This window comes from Pelodiscus sinensis, chromosome 16 (assembly GCF_052426305.1).
Source record: "Pelodiscus sinensis isolate ZL-2025 chromosome 16, ASM5242630v1, whole genome shotgun sequence".
NCBI classification, from domain to species: domain Eukaryota; kingdom Metazoa; phylum Chordata; order Testudines; family Trionychidae; genus Pelodiscus; species Pelodiscus sinensis.
Window position 1 is genome coordinate 34,654,653 of NC_143067.1, and position 22,665 is coordinate 34,677,317.

Below are 22,665 nucleotides of genomic sequence, written 5' to 3' on the forward strand. Positions count from 1 at the left end.
TAATGGTTTCTGCCAAAGAGAAAGGCTACCTGGCTGAATGGATCAATAATCTGACCTACTGTGGTAGATCCCAAGGTGAATATCACACATAGACTTGGTTGTGATTGGGACCTGGGAGGGTGAAGAAAGGGAAGGGGAAACTGAACTGAAAGAGATTTGACCTCAGTTCTCTTTAAGTTGTACTAACTAGGACAAGGGTGGGCAAGACAGTGTTCATAGCTGGATCTGGCCCACCAAGCCGGTTGATTTAGCCTGCGGCCACTCTGCCACACCCTCGCCTCAGGCTAATTGAGACCTGGGAATAAGGGAGCATGTGAAGTCTCTTCCCCCCCATCAGGGGTGCACAGCACCAGAGAGAACCGCCAGCTGTTCAAAATGGCTGGTGGTTCTCTCTAGGTGCTGCGTGTCTCTGTCAGGGCGGGGGCGGGGGGCAAACACTTTACATGCTCCCCTGCCCCTGACCAATCAGGGTCTGTGGGCAGGGGAACATGCAAAGTCTACTGGCCCCTCCCTTCCGCCCAAGACCCCGCCTCTTTCGGGGCAGCCCACAGCCACGTCCAAAATGTGAGAAGTGGCCCCTCCTTCAAAAATTATCTCCCACTCCTGAACTAGAACCTAGAATTTCCATACCAAAAGTCACACAAAGTGCATTTCAGTCTCCTCAGCTCTTCAACTGTTAGTATTTTATTTATTTACTTAATGCCCCAGAAGGCACCAAGCTGACAGATCTCACGCTCTTCAGGGTCTTTTATCTACTAAGAACAGTTTCTAGGGAAGGGGAGAGGCAAAGGAACACAATATAAGTGTGACGGGGCAGAGGGGGCACTCCGCTCTCCTGGCGGCTCTCGGGGCAGGGGGCGGAGCAGCCCGGGGATCAAGCGGCGCCAGGGACAGCCTACAGACGGTGCGCCGGGTGTTCACAGGTGGCCACCCCGACAGGATGCCCGGGCACGGCGGGGAGTCTGGACGCTGGCGCAGGGGTGGTGATGTCATCACGCGGCCCCGCCGCTGGCCCGGAAGCGTGGCCACACCGGAAGGGGCGGGGCCCTGCAGGCTGGGAGCCGGTGTGGGGATTTAAACCCCAGGAGATGCCGGGGAAGGGAGGGAGCTCAGAGGGAGCAAGCCTGTAACAAGGAGGAGTGACGGATGGGACCCAAAGTGAGGTGGTGAGCCCGGCTGCTACGGGAAGTGGTGACGGCAGAGAGAGGAAGTAGCCCAGGGCGGGCAAAGGGAGCCTGTGGGCTGGTGAGTTACAGCGAACGCCCCGCTAGCCGGACTGGACGGCATAGGCGTTTGTGTCCTTAGGTCCCTGGGCTGGGGTCCGTGAGAGGGGGCAGGCCCAGACCCTCCCTCTCCCCGCCTCAGGGGCCAGTGAACTCCCAACCTAGGGGAAGCCCTATGAACTACTGTTAAGACAAACTTGAATGCCGGAGGGCTCTCAAAAAGGGGTGAAGGAAGCACGGGGCCAAGGGGGGGTGACGTGGTGCCAACGGGGCACCCTATAGACCCGTTTACAATAAGATTGTAAAATAATTTCACATTCCTATTTCTGCTACTTTACCCCCACTTTGCTGATACCAGTCTTTTTTAGGGTATTATTAACTTGTGCCTTTTTTTCAGTTTTCTTAAACATTTTTAAATAACTTTTGTTCATTCCATTTATTTTTAGTTTTAACTCATCACCTCTAGATTATTTTAACCGTGGTATATTCTCTATATTTATGTTTCACCCTACCTTTTTCATTCTAGCAGAAATAACAGGTTGAGATTCCCAGAAACATGGCTCCACAAAATTCACTCTCTTTGACAACTATTAGTTTAGTCTGTCAGTTCTTCTCTAGCTTCAGAGGGGTAGCCAAGTTAGTCTGTAACAGGAAAAACTTAAAAAACAACCAATAGTCTATTAGTACCTTAAAGACTAACAAAACATGTAGATGGTATCATGGGCTTTTGTGGGCACAACCCACTTCTTCAGATGACAGGATTAGTAGTCCAGATCCAGTACTTTTCTAGTACCTCAGAATACTATCCCCACTGCCTTACACCTGAAAACAGCTTCAGGCAAAACTGAGTGGACTTTAATTTGTATTAGTTTTCACAGATTAGGCCTCCTCTAAAAGCTTTGCCTCAGTTACAGCCAGCTTTGCCCCATGCAGCCATACAAGGGCAACATAAGTATGGCCATACTGGATCAGACCAATGGTCCATCTAGCCCAGTAGCCTGTGTGCCGACAGTGGCCAGCACCAGGTGCCCCAGAGGGGGTGGACTGAAGGCAATGATCAAGCGATTTGTCTCGTGCCATCCATCTCCAGCCTCTGACAGAGGCCAGGGACACCATTTCTATCTCCTGGCTAATAGCCTTTTATGGAACTAACCTCCATGAAATTATCTAGCTTCTCTTTCAACTCTGTTATAGTCCTCGCTTTCACAGCCTCCTCTGGCAAGGAGTTCCACAGGTTGACTATGCACTGTGTGAAGAAGAACTTTCTTTTATTAGTTTTAAACTTCTTACGTAGGTGGTCAAATCCACTATCTATGCTCAGGGAGTTTTACCTCTGCTGAAACAGTGTGGCGGGTCTGGGCGCCCCGGCAGCAAGACTGCGGGCCCCCGCAGCAGGGCTGGTGGGACGGGAGTGCAGGTGGGGCCTGCTGCTGGCAAGGCAGTGGGGCTGGTGGCAGGAGGGGAGATGGCGGGAAGGCTGGCAGCCAGGCCAGGAGATGCCGGGCTGGGGAGGGCCAGAAATGACCTCCCCGGGTCTGGCAAAATCCCTCATTAAGGATCAGTCAGGTCCCAAGGGTACTGGACCAGGAAGGTCCAAGCTGTAATAGTCTTCTATTAATTTTTAAGTGCCTAAAATCACTTCTGAAAATGACACTTGGGTTCTTTTGAACATTTTACCCATGGAGTTTGGTTGTTTGCAAAATTTTTATTTTGAATATATTGGACTGGGGAAAAAAAAGATAGATGGGAAGAAATAATCTTCCAGAATGTTTGTTCTCCTTCTTCCTCTTTGTCAAATGGATTTTTGGTGTTTCCGTCTAACCCCACCCAGCCATAAGAGCCACCATGGCAACATATATTTTAATTACCTGTGTTTCTTTTGGATATTGAATGCCATGTTCATAAAAGGTGCTGGATGGATGCCCTGGAGAGGAAGAATGCTAATATGGATATTGGGAGAGCTGATTGCAATTCCCTGCTCTGCCACACACTTCCTTTGTGACCTTGGCCAAATCATCTACTCTGGTGGTTTTCAATTTGCTGTGCATGAACCACCTTGGAGTTCACAGACCATGATTTCCAAAAAGGTTTTCACCTCCATTTGAAATATTCAGGGGTCCATAAATGAAAAAACGTTGAAAACCACTGTGCCTCAGTTCCCCGTGTGTGATGGGGTTTTAATAATGACTAATGTGGTTAATAATACATTGGTTGACTGAAAGTCACTTTAGAGGAGGATGGGGGAGGGTTATATAAATTCCTAGGATACACAGTTCTTATTGAAAAAGTATTTTGTTCAGAAATGTAGTTAAGGAAAAAGAGAAACACCCCCCAAAACAACCTGAAATAAAAAACGGAACAAAATTCAGTTTTTTAAAATTGTTATTCAATTCACCCTCCAAACCAAAATTATGCACTTAGTAAGAAGCAGTCTCTGCTCAGAGCTTTCACTCTAAACTGGGGAGTGTAAAAAAGGTTTTTAAAAAATAACCTTGTAATCACTAATTCTGTATGTTTTTCATAGAATCAGAGAACACTAGAATTGGAAGGGACCTCGAGAGGTCATCCAGTCCAGTCCCCTGCCCTCACGGCAGGACCCAGTACTGTCTAGATCAGTGGTCCCCAACCTTTTGGGGCTGCCAGGCACCCGGGGGCGGGGCTGCACATGCGCTGCGCGCCCGGGGTGCAAGAATTGCTCAGGCCGGCCCTGGTCACTAGGCGAGTGCACATAAATGCCCCGGCGGACGCCATGTTGGGGACCCCTGGTCTAGACCATCTCTGATGTTTATCTAATCTGCTCTTAAATATCTCCAGTGATGGAGATTCCACAAGCTCCCTAAGCAATTTATTCCAGTGTTTAACCACCCTTACAGGCAGGAAGTTTTTCCTAATGTCCAATCTAAACCTCTCTTGCTGCAGTTTAAGCCCACTACCTCTTGTTCTAGCCTCAGAGGCCAAGGAGAACAATTTTTCTCCCTCTTCCTTGTGACACACTTTTAGATACCTGAAATCTGCTATCATGTCCCCTCTCAGTCTTCTCCTTTCCAAACTAAACAAGCCCAATTCTTTCAGTTTTCCTTCAAAAGTCATGTTCTCTACACCTTTAATCATTCTTTTGCTGCTCTTCTCTGGACCTTCTCCAGTTTCTCCACATTTTTCTTGAAATATGGTGCCGAGAACTGGACACAATACTCCAGTTGAGGCCTAATTAGCACAGAGTAGAGCGGAAGAATGACTTCTTGTGTCTTGCTCACAATACTCCTGTTAATGCATCCCAGAATCATGTTTGCTTTTTGTGCAACAGCGTCACACCGTTGGCTCATATTTAGCTTGTGATCCACAATTACCCCTAGATCCATTTCTGTAGTACCCCTTCCTAGACAGTCGCTTCCCATTCTGTATGGCTGTGTCTAGACTGCATCCCTTTTCCGTAAAAGGGATGCAAATTAGACACATCGCAATTGCAAATGAAGCGGGGATTTAAATCATTTACATAAATATGGCTGCTGCTTTTTTCCGGCTCGGGGCTTTGCCGGAAAAAAGCGTCAGTCTAGACGGGGATCTTTTGGAAAATAAAGCCTTTTCCGAAAGATCCCTTATTCCTTTTTTTAAGGCATCTGACGAAGTGGGTCTTTGCCCACGAAAGTTTATGCTCCTACACTGCAGTTAGTCTATAAGGTGCCACAGGACTCCTTGCCGCTTTTAATGAAGATATTGAACAGAACCGGTCCCAAAACAGACCCCTGCAGAACCCCACTTGTTATGTCCTTTCAGCAGGATTGTGAACCATTAATATCTACTCTCTGAGAACGTTTATCCAGCCAGTTATGCACCTACCTTATAGTAGCCCTATTTAAGTTGAATGTGCCTAGTTTTTTTATAAGTTTTTTATAAGAAGATCATGCGAGACCGTATCAAATGCCTTACTAAAGTCTAGGTATACCACATCCACCACTTCTCCCTTATCCACAAGACTCATTGTCCTATCAAAGAAAGCTATCAGATTGGTTTGACATGATTTGTTCTTTACAAATCCATGCAGGCTGTTACCTATCACCCTATTATCTTCCAGGTGTATGCAGAAGAATTTCTTAATTACTTGTTCCATTATCTTTCCTGGCACAGATGTTAAATTGACTGGTCTGTAGTTTCCTGGGTTGTTCTTATTTCCCTTTTTATAGATGGGCACTAGATTGGCCCTTTTCCAGTTTTCTGGAATCTCACCCGACTTCCATGACTTTTCAAAGATGATAACTAAAGGCTCAGATAGCTCCACTGTCAGCTCCCTATTATAGGATGCATTTCATTAGGCTCCGGTGACTTAAAGACATCTAACTTTTCTAAGAAATGTTTAACTTGTTCTTTTTTTATTTTAACTTCTAAACCTACCCCATTTTCACTAGCATTCACTATGCTAGGCATCCCATAACCATCAAACTTCTTGGTGAAAGCCAAAACAAAGAGGTCGTTAAGTACCTCTGCCATTTCCAGGTTTCCTGTTATTGTTTCTCCCTCTTCACTGAGCAATGGGCCTACCCTTTCCTAGATCTTCCTCTTGCTTCTAATATATTTTTAGAATGTCTTCTTGTTACGCATTAGGTCTCTAGTTAGATTGAGCTTGTTTTGTGCCTTTGCCTTTCTAATCTTGACCTACATACTTGCATTGTTTACTTATATTCATGCTTTGTAATTTGACCTACTTTCCACTTTTTATAGGACTCCTTTTTGGTTTTTAGCTCATGTAAGATCTCCTGGTTAATTCATGGTGGTCTCTTGCCATACTTTCTATCTTTCCTACACAGTGGAATATCTTTTGAGCCCTTAATAATGCCCCTTTGAAAAACTGCCAACCGTCTTCTGTTGTTTTTCTTCTTAGTCTTGCTTCCCATGGGACCTTACCTACCAGCTCTCTGAGCTTACCAAAATCTGCCTTCCTGAAATCCATTGTCTCTATTTTGCTGTTTTCCCTTCTACCATTCCTTAGAATCATGAACTCTATGATTTCATGATCACTTTCACCCTAGCTGCCTTCCACTTTCAAATTTTCAACCAGCTCCTCCCTATTTGTTAAAATCAAATATAGAGCAGCTTCCCCCTGGTAGCTTTTTCAACCTTCTGAAATAAAAAATTGTTTCCAATGCAGTCCAAGAACTTATTGGATAGTCTGTTACTTGCTGTGTACATTTCCCAACAGATGTCTGGATAGTTGAAGTCCCCCATCACCACCAAATCCTGCGCTTTTGGTTGGTTGGGACTAAGGAGAGAAGGATGCCGGAGGGGTGCCCTCTGTGGGCTCTGCAGTATAAGGCTTATATTGCAAATCCCTCAGTAGAACTGGCTCCCCGGGAACGGGGCTGGCAGCTGGAGCCAGTTCGCACCAGGAGCCAGCTTATACACACAGGCTCCTGGCTGCCATCCCCGCTTCTGGGGAGCTGGCAGTTAGCACCACTCTGCAGACTCAGGAAAAATCAGTGCCCATAGCATGTGGCAGTGGTTGGCATGTTTGTGCAGGACAGAAGAGTTTAACTGCAATCAAAATGGATAAGCTGATGCATGTCAGTGAAACAGTTAAACTCTTAGGATGTGTCTAGACAACAGAGTTTTGTCGACAAAACTATACCTGCGTCTACACTACCGCTGAGTTCTGTCGATATAACGTCGACAGAACTCAGCAGTTTTGTCGACGCTGGTAAACCTCATTTTACGAGGCATAACGCCTTTTGTCGACAGAGTTCTGTCGACAGAAGGTGTTATTGCATCTAGGGTTGTGTCTAGACTACAGGGTTTTGTCAACAAAGCAGCTTGCTTTGTCGACAGAACTGAATGTAGTCTAGACGCTCTTTGTCGACAGAAGCTTTGTCGACAGTATCTGTCGACAAAAGCCTGTAGTCTAGACGTACCCTTAGATCCCTTAAGAGGCAAGATAAAGGGAGGGAAGGAACACAGGTTGGTGAAGTGACTTGCCCATGCTGGTCAGTGGCACAGAACTGAAGTCTTACTATAACACCCATTGGATCGTGCTGTTTTTTGAAAGCATCAAAAGATACTGATTATATCTCTCACTTGGGAGATCTGGCTAGGAAACCCAATTCCACTTCTGAAAAAAAAGAAAAGAAAAAAGAAGAGATTTTGGAAACCATTTCAGCTCGATTGAGGTTGAAAAAAACCACCAGAAAAACTTCAAAACCTTTTGCCCAAGTGGAATATTGCAACATTTAGGTGTTTCCAAACAAAAATATGTTCCCTGCGTTCTTGTGGTCCCTGGGAACTGGAGCCTTAGCTCCATGATAGCCTATCTGGTGGGTCTCTGAGGAACCAGAGGAGCCTGGAAACCCAGCAGTCACCAGGTGGGCTGCCAAGGAGTTGGTGGAGTGAGCTGACAGGAACTCTGCTTGGCTTCCTTCAAATATAAAATAAAAATCCACCCAAAGTGGCAAATTCCCATGGAATACTTTGCTTTCAATGAATCTTTATTTCCTGACAGAAAGTTGTTCATCTGCAAAAAATTTCCAACCGACTCCATTATTTTGATATTTCAGATTGTACCCAGGACGGTAACTTATGCACTAAATCTAAGTGCTGCACCGCTATCCTGGGAGGTGTTAAACAAGTAAACGAAGAGGAAAATTGTTTCTGGATGTTTTTTAAACACCTTCACCTTTTCTTTTCGGGGATGATTTCAGCTCACTTTCCCAGGCATGTACTGCAGGGGATTTTTCACTAATGGTATGCAGATTTAATTGCACTGCCACATCAAGATGGCTATAAATCTCAGAATGCCAATGCACAATGAGCCATGAGTCTGAAAGCCCTATTATACTACAGGCCAATTAGCAGTGTCTATTTCAGCTATTTAAAGTGTTTTTCAAATAACACATTTGTACAGCTTAAATGGAAACATATTGCCAACTTTTGGCAGTTTAAGTGAAAACATCTGTCTTGAAAGATGTGTGGTACCACAAGAGCCTTTCTGATAGGAAGTCAATCAATGGAGAGAATAACTGGAAGTGATCTGAGGATTTAAGATATTCTAATTTACTCTCAGAATCAGAGACAGTCTAGCTTTAAATGCCCTGTGATGGGTACCACCCTTCTGTTCCTGGAAGGCAATCCCATAGCTTGAGAGAGTTCAAAGAGGCTTTCCCCAGAAATTTTAATTAATTTTCCCCTCTGCATTTCATCTCTGTGCAGCCTTATTTTTAGTTACAGGTTATTATAACAAAATTACCCACCCTTAAGGTGAGGGTTTACACACCTACTGAGGCTATGTCTAGACTTCAGGCTTCTTTTGGAAGAACCTTTTTTCTGAAGAAATCTTCTGAAAATACTTCTTCCGAAAGAGAGCATCCACACACAAAAGCACATAAAAAAAGTGAGCTGCTTTTTCAAAACATATTGTCCACACTGAATGGATGCTATCTTGCATTTAAGCTTGATTATTATGGATGAACTGGCCAGCAAGGCACCTGTGCTTTTTCCTCTTCCCTCTTCTTTCAAAAGAACTCCCTCTTCCCCATTCACACACACCTTTTACCTAAAGAGCTCTTTCAGAAAAAGGCATTTTCCTCGTAGAAAGAGGATTACCAATGCCAGAAAAGCCCCTCAGTTCTTTCGATTTACTTTCGGAAGAACGCGATGGCAGTGTGGCCATAACTCAAGTTTTGTTGGAAAAACAGCTGTTTTTCCAACAAAACTCTGTAGTGTAGACATAGCCTGATAGTCCAGCTCTCAAAATGGAGTACAATAGGGAGGTTATCAATAGGAGGAGGTGCACAAACACGACCTAGTGCAAATTGCATATCTTTTTCTGATTTACTTTCAAAAGAGGCTTTTCTGAAATTTGGTGCGTCTACATGGCACCAAATTTCAGAAAAAAGTGCTCTTTCGACACATTCCTTATGCCTTGTAGAAAATTTTTTTGGTGCGTCTACATGGCACCAAATTTCGGAAAAAAGTGCTCTTTCGACACATTCCTTATGCCTTATAGAAAAATTTTTCGGAAAAGTGGATGCGTTCCTTGCGGAATCCTGGAAAAGCCATGAAGTCTAGATGTAGCCATACTGTAGTACTCTCTTGCCTTTGTCTAGTGAATGCACTGTACTAATGGCCTCATGCATAATGAGGCAGCAAGAAAGTTGCATAGGTGCTGGATAAGTCCTTGTGACCATACGTGGAGGTGCCTATTTTGACTGAGGTGGGTGTGTCAAAAGCATTTTTGACTAGCATCATGTTATCAAGCTCCTTTTCTGCCACCTTCCACGTCAAGTTGTGTCCCCTGAACTGCACTTCCATCTCGGTCTTGGGAAGACAGAACTTGAAATAAAATGTATAAACATATTCCCCAAACTCAGGAAGTTCAAAGGTTTCACAACTTTATTTCCCGAAGTGCAGAAGAATCCAGCTCTTTACTTCAATGCAGCAGTGGCTGTGATAGGGAAGTGTCCCTTTGAGGAAGTGAATTCCTTTGCCAGCGAGTGGGTGGACAAAGCATCGGAAGATGAAGTCACGACAAATATTTTAAAGAGTGAGAACAGGAAGACAATGTTTCCAAAAGAGCAGGTCCCTTTGAAATTCTCCCGGGGTCAGGAGACTCTGTGTCTGGATTTTGCAATGGCACAAGGCAGAGAAAGCTCTTTAAAAGGAAACTGCCCAGAATAGACACAGACTTGCACTGCTAGGACAAGTGGCCCAGTGGCTATGCTACTCACGACTAGTGTGTGCTTGTACAGATTGAAGCTCTCTGGTCCAGCAACATCCATGATCCAGCATGATTTTAGCAAGCCATATGTCCACTTATGCGTGTGGCCAAGTTTCCTGCAGTCCTATAAAGTTTGTTTACAGCCACCAGTCCTGGCTCTCAGTGTTCTGTGTTGTTATTTTGCTCTAATTTACCCTTAAATATTTTTAAGAGCTCAATAATCAGTGGAAGTGTTGGTAATTCTGCTAGATACTCATAGAATCACGGGGTTGGAAGAGACCTCAGGAGGTCATCGGATCCAACCTCCTGTCAAAACAGGACCAACCCCAACTAAATCATCCCAGCCAGGGCTTTGTCAAGCCAGGACTTAAAAACGTCTAGGGAAGGAGATTCTACCCCCTCTCTAGGTAACCCATTCCACTGCTTCATCACCCTCCTAGTTAAATAGTTTTTCCTAATATCCAACATAGATCCCACCACTGTAACTTGAGACCATTGCTCCTCGTTCTGCCACCCGTCACTAGTGGGAACAGCCTCTTTGGAACCTCCCTTCAGGTAGTTGAAGGCTGCTATCAAATCCCCCGACTCTTCGCTTCTGCACACACCGATTGCACTAAAATTGCACAGGTAAAACTAGGGGCAGAATTTAGCCATTGTCTTACTACTGTCTAGTCCTTGCCTCTTTTCCCACATGAACACTGGCTACTCTCTCCCCTATAAGGCTTCCTCACCCTTCCTCTGGCTGCATAGAGTCTGGGGCGCTCTCTACCCTGAACACCTTAGCAATTATTTCTTTTTATACCCGCCTTCTCTCTTCCCCATAGTAACCTCCACGTGGACCCTTTCCCACCACCAATTGTGGGGCACGCAATGCTCTTCTGGACCAGCCAGTACATGAACCATCTGGTAATAGAGTGCTATGCAGTCACTAGGCCTTGGAGACAGAGCAGGTGACTTTTTAGTGCACAGCCTCTTAATAAGCTAGGGAGTGCAAGACAGAACACTCAGCTTCAAGGTTAGGGTCCCACTTTACTATCTGGTAAGGTACAGCGTTACTGAGTTGATTTTACTGCAGTGTATCTGTCATGGCACTTACAGAAACATTCACACGTTAGCAATATGAAGAAACGAGCATATTCCTTGCACAGGAGGGAACACCTGGAAGGAGCAATAGGTTCATTCAGATTTTATATCTGCTTTCTGATTGGCTAGTGATTTTGCAGTGGTTTTCTATTTTGAGGAAGTGCTGAGCCTGCCTCTTCTGAAAATCAGGCCTCTTTAAAGTTGCTCATCTGTAGCACCACAAGTCACCTCTGAAAATCTTGACTGAATATCTGCACGTGCATATTAACATTGGAGCCAAGCACATACAGGCACTTCTTGTGCAGAGATTGCAAACAATCCAAAAGAGATTCTCCCACCTGAGGATATGAAAAATACCCACACTGATTGCGCTTTCAGTGTCTTACATCCTGGGAGAGGAGAAATAGCCTAAGGGTGCCAATTGTCACGGTGGTATTTGTGTTGGCGACACACCAGCCCACTCGCAACTGGACTGAAACCACAGCTCAGTTCATATCAGCCATCAAAACATTGGTCAGATAAGAAAAACTTACTGCATGGGCCAGATTCAAAGCAGTGACTTGAAAGCAAATGATGGTATCCTGCTGCCAATCCTCTGATCTTCTTTTAAGTACATTTTTAACATTCTCTCATGCCCAATCAATAGAATTTAAATGTCATGTTACAATAAAGCCCCCTTTCCGGCAAGCTCATACCATACCTTATGTGTAGACTAATCTCACTTGAATCATAAGGGCATGGGCTTTAGGGAGTTGAGCCAAAGCAGATAAGGACAAAAGCTGAAGAAATGCTAAAGATAGGAATTTGTGATTTAGCCAAACTCTTACTGGAGATAAACTCAACTCATCAGCTGCAATAAATAACAGCTACATTAGCTGTGCAGGTTGAGGTATTAATTCAACTGCAGAATAAACTTGTTATGAAACCTAATAAGGGTTTTCTTTGACAGCAGAGAGACACATATTTCAAGGTACAGTACAAGGAATTTCAAAATGATCAATTTACTAGAAAAAAAATCCTTTTTCGTTTTAATCATTGGGCCCAGAAAGGTAGCAGCATGCGCAGAGCCTAATTCTGATCTCAGCTACCTGATCCAAAATTCAGTGTAACGCCAATTTGAAGTCCCTTCTACTGACACAGAGTGTGATCCTGCTAAGACAGGGGGTCTCAAACACAATTTACCTTAGAGCCAGTGGCAGTCCTCAAATCCTCCTAGTGGGCCAGCGGGCACCTCACTCTGGCAGCAGCTCGGGGAGGGAGGGGAGAGCAGGGTTCTCCAGACTCCTCGGTCCCCGTGCATCACCCGGCTCCCCACTGCTGGCCCATGTTCTCCTCCCCCAACCTGCACATCCCGCAGCCCCACCAGCCACCAGTGGGAGATTTAAAACACTATGGGGGCCCCTGCCGCCACCACCAGCAGTACAGTGGGGCTAGAGTGGCTTCTGGCTGCTAGCTCCATGCTGCCTCTGGCACATTCTTGTGGCCCGGGGAGGTGTGTTCAGAGCCATCCTGTCCATAGGGCGCCCCAGTCTACTTCTAGCCACTCTGGTATTAGAATACTAACTAATAGTCCATCATAAAACGGGATTTTGGGGTCTCTCCTCCATGTCCGTCTCTGTCTCTCTCCTCTTCCTCCTGCCTCCCCCTCTCTCTCTCAGCTCTCCTCCGCCTCCTGTCTCTCTCTCTGTCTCTCTTTCTCTTCTCCCCCTCCTGCCTCTCACTCGGGGGACCGCGTAGCCCGTGTGGGGGCAAGCAGCACAGGCGGCTGTTTGGGCTCCACACTCTCTATGCAGCACTGGGACCGCGGAGCCCAAACAGTCTCTTGTGCCGCTTGCTCCCCTGCGGCGGCCCAGCTGAGCAGCGCAGAAGTCAGCCAAGCGCCACAATGGGAGGAAACAGCACCCCCCCAGAGGCAAGACTATAACGCTACGGTGTTCCAGAGTCACAGACATTGGGCTACTATATATATGATAGAGTATCTCTTTTAATAAACCCTCCCCTAAGCAATGTCTCTTTCCTAACCATGTGTCCTTCGGACATGTCAGTTCCCCTGGACCTTGGTTTAAAAACTCCTCCAAGACATTTTATATGCTAACAACCAGGCCTCATTTTGGTTAGGTGAGCCCATTCTTGCTATACAGGTTCCTACGTTCCCAATAGATTCCCCAATGCATAATAAATCTAAATCCCTCTTTTCAACACCACCATCTCCTCCATGCATTTAGATTTGACAGGTCTGCCTGTCTACCTAGCCCCCTGCATGGAACTGAAAACCTTTCAGAGAGTACTATCATGGAGGCCCTCGATTTTAATGGCTTACTTAACAGCCTTCATAGCCTGCAGGATGTCTTTCTAGGGATAGTGCTAGGATAAAATTTCCAAAAGTCCCTGAGTGATTGAAGGGACATCAGTTCCATCAATGATCGTTGGATTTCAATGGTATTTAGGCTCCTAAGTCACTGAGGGTCTGAAAACGTTTACTCTAGTTCTCAAAGATACAGACTTCAGCAATGGACAATTACATGGAGGTAGGTGGCGCTGTTTGGAAACATGAAGAACTAGGCAGACTATAAAGCAGGAGTCTGGGAACCAGGACACCACCGAAACTGATGGCTGGCATAAGTGAGCACAACTCCTTGAAAAAGTACAATATGTACAATAGATGTGCAGGTACTTTAAACGATGCACTCAAGGATACAGTGAATTAGCAGCTGAGACATGAGCAGAGCTTAGAGGTCCTATTTATTGCTAATCCAAACAGGATCAACTGAATTGACTTCAGCCAGAATTATACCGCCTTAGCCTTTGTAGAAAAAAGGAGTCCAGGGAAATGCAGTGATTTGCTGACGGTGATGCAGTAAATCAAGAGCAAGGCTAAGCTTAAATATGAAGAGCTAATTTCATGCCAGCTATAATCAGGCACAACCTCAGCAGAGAATTTGGCCCCTGAGTTTTCTCTCCAGATTTGCTATTGACTAACTATAGGTTAAATACTTTCACCTCTCTTCGGCATACACCTTCCCCATCCATACACTTGCCTACCTGGAAAGCATGTTGTGAGTCTTACTTAATGTGAGCAATGTGCTTCGAGATTGTCAGATGAAAGACACACAGCAACTTGGATCACATATCCATGCTGCCATTATCATCTATCATCTATTTGCACCAAACTTCTCAGATTTGCTTTATCACAATGTAGCCTCCAGGTCAAATGTTCCAAGGATATTTCTGGTAAAGGCAATTTCCTGTTTCCTAATTGGAATGGTTTCCTCAGTCATTCTTCCACTAACATTTAAGTGTTGTTTGAAACATCTAAACAAGAAAAAACCTGAATTCTTCTCTCTGAACGTTCTGTGCCCTCCACTCTGGAATGCGGCCTAGGTGCCAGCTGCTGGAGTTAATCTACAACATGCCAAAAGGTGGATGTCATGGGCTCTATTACCCTTTATAATGGACAGTTTATGTTTTGTGTTGTGGTTTTGGAAGCAGTTTGGATTTTGCACAGTTTGCACTTTGCATACCCCCATTGTTGGGCGCAGCCTGAACTGAAATGTTCAGTGACCTCATTAGACAGAGAAATCAACATCCTTATTTAAAAAGCCCTGCAAGGTTCCCTCTAAGTTTTTCCATCCTTGGGCAGAATAATTTTTGTTATGTGCACGGAGGAATGTGCAGGTGTGCACCACCAATATAAACACATACTGTCCATTGTGAGCAGCTGTGGGAGCTCTGTTAATCAGCTGGGTGGCACCTTAATCTCTGCTGGGTGGCTACCCAAACATTGGGCTGACAGGGAACACTGGAGCCCGGAATATTTACCCACTGCATGCTCCCAAGTCTTTATTTGCACTTGATGGTGTACAAATTTCAGTTAGCATCTGAGCCTACATAGACAGGATCTTGAGTTTAATGCAAGCTGTTTGGAATTCCAAACCATGAACTAAAGGGAGAATCAATATGGGTATGTCTACACTACCACCCTAGTTCGAACTAGGGTGGTAATGTAGGCAACTAGAGTTGCAAATGAAGCCCGGGATTTGAATTTCCCAGGCTTCATTTGCATAAAGCCGGGCGCCGCCATTTTTAAATGTCCGCTAGTGCGGACTCCGTGCCGCGTGTAGCCGCACGGCACGGAGTCCGCACTAGCAGACATTTAAAAATGGCAGCGCCCGGCTTTATGCAAATGAAGCCTGGGAAATTCAAATCCCGCGCTTCATTTGCAACTCCGGTTGCCTACATTACCCCCCCTAGTTCGAACTAGGGTGGTAGTGTAGACATACCCTATGGGAATGATCCCTGAAATCAATTGAAAGACTCCCATTGATTGAATACAATTTAGACTAGGCCATGTTTCTGCTAGGACACCAGCTGTTAGCTCCTTCTCTAGCCATTTTTGTGGGGAGGACACAGGTTTGGGTAATTTGATTTTACTATGAAATAGACCGGTTCTATGTGTCACCACAGCCCTGTTCACCCTTTCCTCACTTTCCCCGTAGTTACAACAAGAATTATGCCAGTAGCCTAGGAGCTGTTTAATTTATTGTTTAAAATATTTGCTGAGTTTTAATTACCAGAATCCTGATTCTGCTCTTACACTGGCATAAATCAGCAGTAATGAAGTCAGTGGGACAACACATGGTAAAACCAGCCCCTACATACATCTATGCATATGCATGTTTTTTTCCTAAAAAGCATTTACTTTAGCCACTCCAGTGAAAATATCAGAAACCTATATCACTGCCAGCTGCCAATACCAATCCTACTGGTTTCTGTCCTTTCATTAGGACATCCTCTACTCCAGAAATCATGTTCATAGAGGATACATAAATAGACTGCCTTCCAGGTTTTCCAGGAGTTTGAGGTTGCTGAGAGAGGTCACACTGCAGAATGAGTTTGGGATTGGTGGAAATTACAGAGAATTAGACATCCTCTAATATCAGCACTTTGCAATGAGTGTCCTGTTCTAAGTCCTCTATAGAAATATCTCTTTTAGAAAATGTCACTCTCACATGCCTGTCACTTTCAACGTCAGAGGGCTTCACAACTTCCCCTTTTGGCAGCTATTTTATTCTTTAGGCAGAGCTTACATTATTCATTCACTGTTAACTGTTTGGGTTTGACTTGAAAGTTCTGTATAAACCTGTCAGCATGAGACACTCCTTGGTTTCTCCTTATTTATCTGTCCTTCATTTTGTCTTCTTCACTCACATAGAGATGCAGTTATGTAGACCCTTAGGTTGGTTAACAGAAGAATGGTGCTGTAACAATGTCTCTCTTTCATCCTGCGCAACAGATGCTGAGCATGTGAATTAGGATCAGTCCTTGTTCCAGGAACTAGCATGTCGGTTTGTGTTACAAGAGCACTTTGTATCTATGTAAATATGCAAGGTTGTTATATGCAGGGCATGTTGGTCCCAGGATATTAGAGAGATAAGGTGAGCAAGGTAATCTCTCTCTCTCTCTCTGTCTATCTTGGCAGTCAGATGGGGAAGCGCTGTCCATGGATGAGGACAGGACAGGAACCCTTCACTGTTGGGGCTGGCAAGATTCCTCCCCCCCGCCCAAGGAGTGAGGGTGTGTGTGAGGGGGTTGGGGGTCTGGGGTCTCAGTGGAGGGTATGTCTGAGGGGGCTGATGGTGTGGCGTCTTGGCAGGGGGGTGAGTGAGTAGGCTTGGGCTGCGCTGGGAGCCTGTGCTGGCGCTCCAGCTTCACCTCCCCCAGCCAAGACCCTGCACCCCCACCCTGCACACTCACCTCCCTGCTGATACCCCACAGCCCCACCCCCTCACTCACCAGCTCCAGCTCAGCCCCCCTCTGCTCCCCTCCACAGCAGGGAGGCTGCCCTGGCGTTCCAGCCTTGTCTCCTCTGGCCCCCGTGAGGTTGAGCTGGAGCTGGTGAGTGAGGGGGTGGGGCTGTGGGGTATCAGCAGGGAGGTGAGGGAGCGGGGGAGGTGCAGGGTCTTGGCTGGGGGAGGTGAAGCTGGACCACCAGCACAGCCCCAGCCCACTCACTCATCCCCCTGCCGAGACCCCACACCCCCAACCCCTTACTCATACCCCCTCAAACTGATATCCTGCACCCCAGCCCACTCACACCCCCAGCCCACTCACATACACTCTACACTGAGACCCCGCACCCCCAGCCAGCCCCCTCCCCTTCCCTCCATTGAGACCCCACACCCCCAGCCCACTCACATACACTCTACACTGAGACCCCGCACCTCCAGCCAGCCCCCTTCCCTTCCCTCCATTGAGACCCCGCACCCCCAGTCTGCTCACTCATATCCCCCACGCTGAGGCCCTGAATCCCCAGCCCACCCACTCACCACCCTGCTGAGACCTTGCATCCCCAGCCCCCTCACACCTCCTCCACTGAGACCCCACACCCTCAGCCCACTCACACACACTCTGCACTGAGACCCTGCACCCCTAGCCCCCTCACTTACTCCTTCCACTGAGACCTGCACCCCCAGCCTGCTCCTGCCCCCTCCTCTGGTCCTGCCCCCTCTTCCTGGCCAGACACCTCCCCCCGGAGAGAGGGGTGTTGGTGAGCGTAGCTCTCATGCTCTCCGGCTGTGAAAGCCACCAGAGAGATGGGGTTGGTGAGTGTGGTGAGCAGGGGGTGCAGCCCCCTAATAACTTTTATTGAACTCACTTCTGTTTGATGAGAGAGACAAGCTTTCGAGTTACCCAAAGCTCTTCTTCAAATCTGGAAAACAGTGAATTAATTTCCCAGTCCTGAAGAACTCTGTGTAAGCTTGAAAGCTCGTGTCTCTCACCAACACTGGTTGGCCCAATAAGATATTACTTGACCCACCTTGTCTTGCTATCCATAGTTAAAACTTAAAAAACAACCAATAGTCTAGTAGCACTTTAAAGAGTAACAAAACATGTAGATGGTATCATGAGCTTTCGTGGGCAAAACCCAGATGACCAGAGTATAAAGATTCCAGATCCAAGGATAAATAAGGGAAGGTGACAGTAGTTATAGGACCTGAACTATCTTCTCACCATCTACATGTTTTGTTGGTTCTTAGAGAGCTGCTAGACTGATTATTGTTTTTTAAGTTTTATCTACTCACTGTCTCTCTTTTTCTTGGTGGAAGATAGTGGAACTTAACTTGATTCACAAGTTTAATTCTTATGCTAATGGTCTAAACAAAGATATTGGATGACTCACACGCTATCTTCCACCTTTTAATAACTTAACCAAACAAACAAACAATGGAGGTGCTAATGGTTCTTAACAGACTCCTATAATTACTTGAACTATATACTCCCGCCTTCCCTTATTTATCCTTGGATCTGGAATCGTTATACTATGGTCATCTGTAGAAGTGGGTTTTGCTCACAAAAGCTCATGATACCATCTACATGTTTTGTTAGTCTTTAAAGTCTTTTTGTTAGTCTTTCAGCTACCCCTCTGAAGCTTTTTATCCATAGTTAGTTAGTCAACTTATACGGTACCAATATATGGCACTTAAGAATAGGTAGCATTGATGGTGCATAAAACTGAGCGAATAACTGAGGTTAAGGGCTGTGGGTGGGGCCGACCTGAATAATTCAGAATTTACTAATATACATTTTTCATGGCAGCTGTTATAGCTGGATGGCACTGGAAGGATACCCTGGAATGCAAAGATGGAGAAAGAGAAATATTTTGGAAGATTCCTTGTACTAATTCTGAACCGCCAATTGTCAGCTACTTTCCACAGAGCATAAGTGAATGTGATTTACATGTACTCTGGATTAGTGCTGTTTAAAAGGCCATCCCTGCCAACCACATTGAGTGTGTTTTAGATCAAGAAAATGCATGTGGTAATGTTTAAATAGTTCTGTGTCGCTGCAAAGAGAAAGGGATTCACAATATATTTGTAACGTGATGCCTGATACAGGCAGTCTCCGGGTTACATGGATCTGACTTACATCGGATCCCTACTTACAAACGGGGTGAGGCAACCCCGCACTAGCTGCTTCCCCCCAGCAGACCAGGGAGACACGAAGCTAGCACCCTCCCCCCCCGCCCAGCAGACCAGGGAGACGCGGAGCGGCTTTTCTCAGCAGACACCTCAGCTTGAGAATAAAGGACTGAGGGAAGTGAGGTGTGGGAGAATAAAACTGAGCTCTGGAGAAATGTTTGGCTAGAGTTTCCCCTACAATATGTACCAGTTCCGACTTACATACAAATTCAACTTAAGAACAAACCTACAGTCCTTATCTTGTACGTAACCCGGGGACTGCCTGTAGTTAGAATTTATAATCATAATAATTAAATGTACCCAAATATAAAGTTCCCCTTGTTTAAACTGACTATCAAGTCCGGAAGTCGCTCAAGGAAAATCCCTTATTTCTCCTCCCATCTGCTTCAAATGACTCTCCTGCATCTCTAATTAGTAGACTAATTAGTTAAGGCTGTATAATGCTTTGAAATGTAAATTCCTACATTTGGTTAATATTAGATATACTGTGTTCCACCTGATGCTGGAGCCTCTATCTGGGCATTTACATGGGTGCTCTCAACACAAGCTAAATCTGTTATGAGTAAGGAGAATTTAAATTGAAAGAGAACTTCTTTTAAAGAAATTTCTGAAAACCACAGTCTTTTTAGGAATGTTTTTCTTAAATTGGTGGATCTTTTTTCAAAAGTCTTCCTCACTGACATATTGACTTTCGCCATGATACATTACACGTACTTAAATGGCATGGGAACAGCATGTCTGTGTTGGACTTGCGGAAAAGAGGAGAATTTGAAGAAAAACATACTCTTTAAAAAGTGTGGTGCATGAGGCAAAAATTGCTTCATCAGTTTATTCTGTGATGGCAGAGATTCTGAAGACATATTGCCCACCACAGGAACACTTGAAAGGACTCTTTTGTGGCTGGAATCTTTATAGGTAACCTCTAAGCACATAATCATCCAAAGTGCAGGCTAGTAATCACTGTCTTCCTGAGAGTTTACAATGTAACACTGGCAGTGACTGTTCCAGAGACATTTGGAAATCTAGACTATAAGGTCCAGTTTCTGCCACCCATACTAACAATGTTTACATAGTCCCAATGAAGTTAACTGGATAACCATAAAAGTAAGATTCTATTCAGGTATCAACCTATATTCTAATGTAAGGGGACTGAATAGCACATGATATTAGTGAGTAGGTGAAGTTTCAGGCTGATCATCTGAAACTAGCCATGGAATTAATGACATAGAGGTGGTTCTTGGGTGGGTGTGGTAAAGAGGGTAAGTAACCAGTCACACAAACTACCATAATAAGTGATACCAACTGAACCCTTTACTGGCATGTTTGCATTGTTATTGTGCCTGTGTTAGTCCCAGGACATTAGCGAGACAAGATGCGTGAGGTAATATCTTTTATTGAGCCAACTTCTGTTGGAGAGAGCGCCAGACTTTTGACTTTACACAGAGCTTTTCTTCACTTCTGGAAAATGTACTCAAGAGTGTCACAGCCAAATAGGAGGTGGAACAGATTTTTAGCATATGTAGTTAAAACATATTTCAAGGGACCATTCAGGTGAAGTGGCCAATTAATACGTCTCCAGTCATGATTGTGATAGGAGGACTGAGAAGTCAAATACAGAGTGATTGCTTTGTCAGAAGTGACCACCCACAGTTGATGTGTGTTTTGTCTTTGCTGACAGTCAACAGAGGGGTCCAGAAGCTAGTAGGCCATAAAGATCTGGCTGACATCTCATCCCTGTCTACTGGCTCTTTCAGAGTACTTATATTTGCAGTATTGTCAGTCTGGCATCTTTCAAGACCGTCTATTAGAAATAAGAGGAAGCCCAAGGGCAGGGTAGACCCATTACTTAATGAGGAGAGTTGATAATAAGGTGACAGGTAACAGTCAGCCTGGAGTTATCAAAAACAAATCATATCTAGATAACCTAATATCCTTTTTTGACAGAGCAACAAGCCTGGGGGTATGTCTACACTACCCTCCTAGTTCGAACTAGGAGGGTAATGTAGGCATACCGCACTTGCAAATGAAGCCCGGGATTTGAATTTCCCGGGCTTCATTTGCATAAGCGGGGAGCCGCCATTTTTAAAACCTCGCTAGTTCGAACCCCGTGCAGCGCGGCTACACGGGGCACGAACTAGGTAGTTCGAACTAGGCTTCCTAGTTCGAACTACCGTTACTTCTCATTTCACGAGGCGTAACGGTAGTTCGAACTAGAAAGCCTAGTTCGAACTACCTAGTTCGTGCCCCGTGTAGCCGCGCTGCACGGGGTTCGAACTAGCGGGGTTTTAAAAATGGCGGCTCCCCGCTTATGCAAATGAAGCCCGGGAAATTCAAATCCCGGGCTTCATTTGCAAGTGCGGTATGCCTACATTACCCCGCTAGTTCGAACTAGCGGGGTAGTGTAGACATACCCTGGTGGATTAGAGGGAAGCAGTAGATATTATATAGCTCAATTTCAGTAAGGCTTTTGATACTGGCTCATGTGATTGGAAGAAAGACAAGGTGGGTGAGGATATCTTTTATTGTTTCAATTTAGGAAGAGGGTGGGGAGAGCAGGTAAAGCGATGGAGGCAGTATGGGTGGGCATATCAGGTAGGGTCCTGTTGGGATCTGTCTTAGGCCCAATTCTATTCAGTATCTTCATAAATGATTGGGATAATAGTATAGGGAGCACACTAATAAATCTGGGAAGGGTTGCAAGCACTTTGGAGGACAAGATTAGTATTCAAAATGGAGAAATGGTATGAAATAAATCGGATGAATTTCAATTGGACAAACGCAAAATATGATACGTAGGAAGGATTGATCAATTGCACAAATACAAAATGGGAAATGACTGTCAAGAAGGCAGTACTGCAGACAAGAATGTGGGGGTAACAGCAGATAAACTAAATCTGAGTCAACAATGTAAATGGTGCTGGGGAAAAAAGCAAACATCATTCTGAGTTGTATTAACAAGTGTTTTGAACAAGACATGAGAAGTAATTTTTCTTCTCTAGCAAACATTGCTAAGGTCTCAACTGGAATACTGTGTCTAGTTTTCTGCATCACACTTGGGGAATGATGAGGACAAACTGGAGAAAGTCCAGAGCAGAACAACAAAAATGATTTAAGTACTAGAAAACATGACCTATGAGGAAAGATTAAAACAATACTTCTTCAATCTGGAGAAGAGAAGATGGAAGGCAAACATAATAAAAAAAACTTCAAGTACATAAAAGTTGCTATAAAAGGAAGGCAGTAAATTATTCTCCTTTAACTACTGAGGACATGACAAGAAGTGATGGACTTAGGTTAACTTCCCAACTGTAGGCTCTGGCCTATACTAGGAAGTTATTTCGAAATAATTCCCCTTATTTCGAAATAACAAGTGGAGCATCCACACTACCAAGCCCATTATTTCAAAATAAGAGGGTGGTTATTTCGAAATAATAATTCCTGCTTTCTTTGGGGAATAAGCTTATTTCAAAATAGTTATTTTGGGAGTTATTATTTTGACATAAGTTATTTTGAAATAATTTCTTAGTGTAGACATGCCCTAAGTGTAGTTAAGCATGGAACAAAATGACCTAGGTAGAATATAGAATCTCTATCACTGGATGTTTTTAAGAACTGGTAGGCAAATATCTGTCAAAAATGGTTGAGTACTTAGCCTCGCCTCATCTTGCCTAGATTGGACTAG

General features: G+C 44.9%; 1 protein-coding gene and 1 long non-coding RNA gene across 3 annotated transcripts in view; one reads left to right on the forward strand and one right to left on the reverse strand.

Moving 5' to 3' along the window:
* Nucleotides 1–22,665, reverse strand: part of LOC102454521 (rho GTPase-activating protein 7-like) — a 157,982-nt gene that overhangs the window by 94,467 nt on the left and 40,850 nt on the right. The window lies entirely within an intron of this gene.
* The window catches only part of LOC112544586 (uncharacterized), a 36,895-nt gene continuing 15,272 nt past the window's right edge, over nucleotides 1,043–22,665 (forward strand). The window contains exon 1 of the long non-coding RNA XR_003087930.3: nucleotides 1,043–1,245. This is a non-coding gene — a long non-coding RNA (uncharacterized LOC112544586). The remainder of the gene's footprint in view (nucleotides 1,246–22,665) is intronic.